At 33.2% G+C, this 4,775-nt stretch overlaps 1 non-coding gene across 1 annotated transcript; it reads left to right on the forward strand.

The window, feature by feature from the left end:
* The first annotated feature begins 4,361 nt into the window (after nt 1-4,361).
* Nucleotides 4,362-4,510, forward strand: LOC111558895. The gene has a single exon (XR_002740008.1). It is a non-coding gene; the product is annotated as a U12 minor spliceosomal RNA (small nuclear RNA).
* The last annotated feature ends 265 nt before the right edge of the window (nt 4,511-4,775 follow it).

Consider the following 4,775-nt stretch of genomic DNA (forward strand, 5'->3'; position numbering starts at 1 on the left):
AGAGTGAAGAAATATTCCATGCAAATGGAAATGAAAAGAAAGCTACTGTGTGTATTGCATATCTGACAACACAGACTTTATAACAGGGATTTTAAGACAAATAGTGGTGCTTCATATGATAAAGAGGTCAATTCAGCAAGAAGATATAACATTGATAAATATATATCTTACATCAGTAGATAGATCATTTAGATAAAAAAGTCAATAAGGAAACATTGGTTTTAAATGACACATTAGAATAGATAGACCTAACACATATATAAAGAATATGACATCCAAAAGCAGCAGAGTATACATTCTTATCAAATGCACATAGAACATTCCCAGAATAGACCACATGTTAGGTGTAAAACAAGTCTCAATAAATTCAAGAAGATTAAAATGATATCAAGCATCTTTTCCAACCACAAAAGTATGACACTAGAAATAAACTACAAAAAATAAAACTGGAAAAATTACAAATATGTAGAGATTGAAAACATGCTACTGAACACCATTAGATAATAGAATAAATTGAAGGAGAAGCAAAAAATACCTATAGGAAAATGAAAGAAGAAATGCAATACACCAAAGTCTATGGAATACAACAAACATAGTACTAAAAGGGAAGTTTATAGCATTACAGTTATAGTATGCTTCTCCTACAGCATTACTTCAAGAAACAAGAGAAATCTCAACAGTTTAACCCTATACCTAATGGAACTAGAAAAAAAAATACAAATAAAGCCCAAAGTTAATAAAAGAAAGGAACAAAGCAAAAACAAATGAAATACAGATTTTAAGACAATACAAATGTCAATGAAACTAAGAGCTGGTTCTTTGAAAAGATAAACAACATTGACAAACTTTTAGCTGGACCCAACAAGAAAAAAATGAGAGGAAGCTCTAATAAATTAAATCAGAAATGGAAGGGGAGAAGTTACAATTGATATGACAGAAACACGAAGAATAAGAGACCACAATAAACAATTACACATCAACAAATTGGACAACCCAAAGGAAATGGATAAATTCATAGAAACATACAATCTTCCAAGACTGAATCATGAAAAAGTAGAAAATCTGAATAGACGATTACTAGTAAGGAGATTGAGTCACTAATCAAAAACCTCACAAAAACCTCCCAATCCAAGATCAGATGGCTTCACTGGTGAATTCTACCAAACATTCAAATATTGAATACCTATCTTTCTCAATTCTCTTCAAAATTATTGAACAGGAACAAAAGTTGCATACAGTGTAATATTAGTTTCAGATGTACAATTAAGTGAATCAATACTTCCATACAACACCCAGCACTTATCATAACAAGTGCTCTCCTTACCTGTAACCTATTTAATTCATGCCCCCCCCCATTTCCTCTCTGGTAACCATCAGTTTATTCTCCATAGTCTGTTTCTATAGTTTGTTTCTATAGTCTCTATAGTCTGTTTCTTGTTTTTACCTTTGCTCTTTAGTTTGTTTCTTAAATTCCACATATGAGAAAAATCATACGGTATTTGTCTTTCTGTGACTGACTTTATGTCATTTAGCATAATATTCTCTAGCTCCATACACGTTATTGCAAATGGCAAGATTTTGTTCTTCTTATGAATGAGTAATATTCCATTGACTATATATATCACTTCTTTATCAATTCATTAGTCAAGGCACATTTGGGCAGTTTTCATAAGTTGGCTATTGCTGACAATGCTTCTATAGACATCAGAGGGCATGTATCCCTTTTAACTAGTGTTTTTGTATTCTTTAGGTAAATACCGACCAGTGTTATTGCTGGATTGTAGGATATTTCTATTTTTAACTTTCTGAAGAACATCCATAGTGTTTTCCAAAGTGGCTGCACCAGTTTACATTCCCATCAACACTGAGAGAGGGTTCCCTTTTCACCAACACCTGTTGTTTCTTGTGTTGTTGATTTTTGCCATTCTGACAGGTGTGAGGTGATACCTCATTGTAGTTTTGATTTATATTTCCTTGATGATGAGTGATGTTAAGAATCTTTTCATGTGTCTGTTGGCCATATGTATGTCTTCTTTGGAAAAATATCTACTCATGTCTTCTGCCCATTTTTTAATTGGATTATTTGTTTTTAGGATGTTGAGTTTGATAAGTTCTTTGTATATTTTGGATACTAACCCTTTATCAGCTAAAAATTTGCAACTATCTTCTCCTACTCCATAGATTGCCTTCTAGTTTTGTTTATTGTTTACTTTGTTGTGCAGAAGCTTGTTATTTTGATGTATTCCCATTTGTTTTTGCTTTAGTTTCCCTTGCCTCAAGAGACATATCTAGTGGGGTGCCTGGATGGCTCAGTTGGTTAAGTGTCTGACTATAGGTCGGTCATGATTTCATGGTTCATGAGTTTGAGCCACACATCAGGTTTTCTGCTGTCAGCACAGAGTCTGCTTCAGATACCCTGTACCCTTTTCTTTCTTCCTCTCACCCACTTTCTCTCTCTCTCTTTCTCAAAAATAAATAAACATTTTTAAAGTGACATCTAGAAAGAAGTTTCTATAGCTGATGTCAAAGAGGATACTCCTTCTATTCATCTCTGAATTTTTATGATTTCAAGTCTCACATTTACGTATTTAATCCATTAGCTAAAGGAATTTAATAACACACGGAAGAACCATGATCAAGTGGATTTATTCCTGTGATGCAAGGATAATTCAACACCCACAAATCAATCAACTTGTTACACCATATTAACAAAATGAAAGAAAAATTATCATACAATTATGTCGATAGATGCAGAAAAAGCATTTGGCAAATTCAACATTCATTTATCATAACTCTCAGTGAAGTGGGAATAGAGGGAACATACCTCAACATAATAAAAGTCATATATGAAAAAAAACACAGCCATAATCACACTCAATGGTGGAAAGCTGAAAGGTATTCTTTTAAGATCATGAACACAATAAAGATACCTACTATCCATAGTTCCCACTTGTATTCAACAATATATTGCCTTAGCAATTAGGCAAGAAAGAAATTAAATGTATCCAAAATTGGAAAGGAAAAAATAAAACTTTTACTATCAGCAGATGACCCGATACTGAATATAGAAAGCCCTAAAAACCCCGTTAATAAACAATTAGATGAATAAATACATTCAGTAAATTTTCAGAACACAAAATTAATATACAAAATCTGTTGTATTTTTATACACTTGTAATGGACTATCAGAAAGATAAATAAAGAAAAATATCATTTACAATTGTATCAAAAAGAATAAAACTTCTAGGAATAAATTTAACCAAGAAGGTGAAAGACCTGTTCACTGAAAACTATAAGGCATGAATGAAAAAATTTGAATAAGATACAAACAAAAGAAAAGATATTTTGTGCTCATGCACTGGAATAATTAATATTTTTAAATGTCCATACTACACAAAGATATCTACAGATTTAATACACTCCTGATGAAAGCTCCAATGTTATTTTTTACATAAATAAAACATAGAATCTTAAAATTTGTATGAAAACATAAAAGACCATGTATAACCAAACCAATCTTAAGATTGGTTTCATGCTCCAGATTTCTAAGTGCACTATGAAGGTACTGTAATAAAAAGGGGATGGTATTGGCATAAAAATAGGCACTGAGATTAATGGAACAGAATAAAAAACCAAGAAATAAACCCAGACTTATATGGCCAATTAAATTTTGACAAAGTTGGTGAGAATATATAATTGAAAAGAAACTCTTTTCAATAAATGATGTTGAGAAACTGGAAAGCTACATACTAAATAATGAAACTCGAGCACTATCATACATGATATATGAAAATGAGCTCAAAATGGATTAAAGGCTTTAATGTAAGACCTGAAACCATAAAACTGACAGAAGAAAACATAGATGGAATGTTTATTGACAATTGTCTTAGTGATTTTTTTCAAAAATATGACTTCAGAGGCAAGGAAAACAAAGCAAAAATAATTGAATGGGACTAAATTAAAATCAAAAGCTTCTGGGGCACCTGGATGGCTCAGTCAGTTAGGCATCTGACTTCAGCTCAGGCCATGATCTCCCAGTCTGTGAGTTTGAGCCCCACATCAGGCTCTGTGCTGACAGCTCAGAGCCTGGAACCTGTTTCGTATTCTGTGTTTCCCTCTCTCTCTCTGCCCCTCTCCCACTCGTGCTCTGTCTCTCTCTCAAAAATAAACATTAAAAAATATTTAAAAATAATAAAGTAAAAAATAAGAAACTTCTGCACAACAAAGGAAACCATTAACAAAATGAAAAGGCAACCTACTGAATGGGAGAATATATCATGTATCTGATAAAAATTTAACATCAAAAATATATGAAGAATTACAACTCAGAAGCAAAAAAATAGATTAAAAAAGGGCAGAGGATGCCTTAAACTTATAAGTAAGGAAAATAACGATTCAAAGTGACACCCAAATACTCACTGCTAATGGGAGACTAATTTATGAGCAGCTGAAGGTTGCCTTTAAGGTGGCTCACCTACTTTCAGCATGCCTGAGAGTCACCATCTGCCCATCCCCTTTTAACACTTAAAAAGTAGAAGTGCGCCTGGGTGGCTAAGTTGGCTAAGCATCCAACTTTGGCTCATGTCATGATCTCCTATTCCTGGGTTTGAGCCCCAGGTAGGGCTCTGTGCTGACAGCTCAGAATCTGGAGCCTGCTTTGGATTCTGTGTCTCCCTCTCTCTCTTCCCCTCATTCACATTCTGTCTCTCTCTCTCTCTCTCTCTCTCTCTCAAAAATAAAAAACGCTAAAATATTTTTAAAAAACACTGAAAAAG

This window comes from Felis catus, chromosome X (assembly GCF_018350175.1).
Source record: "Felis catus isolate Fca126 chromosome X, F.catus_Fca126_mat1.0, whole genome shotgun sequence".
In the NCBI taxonomy this organism is placed as follows: Eukaryota; Metazoa; Chordata; class Mammalia; order Carnivora; family Felidae; genus Felis; species Felis catus.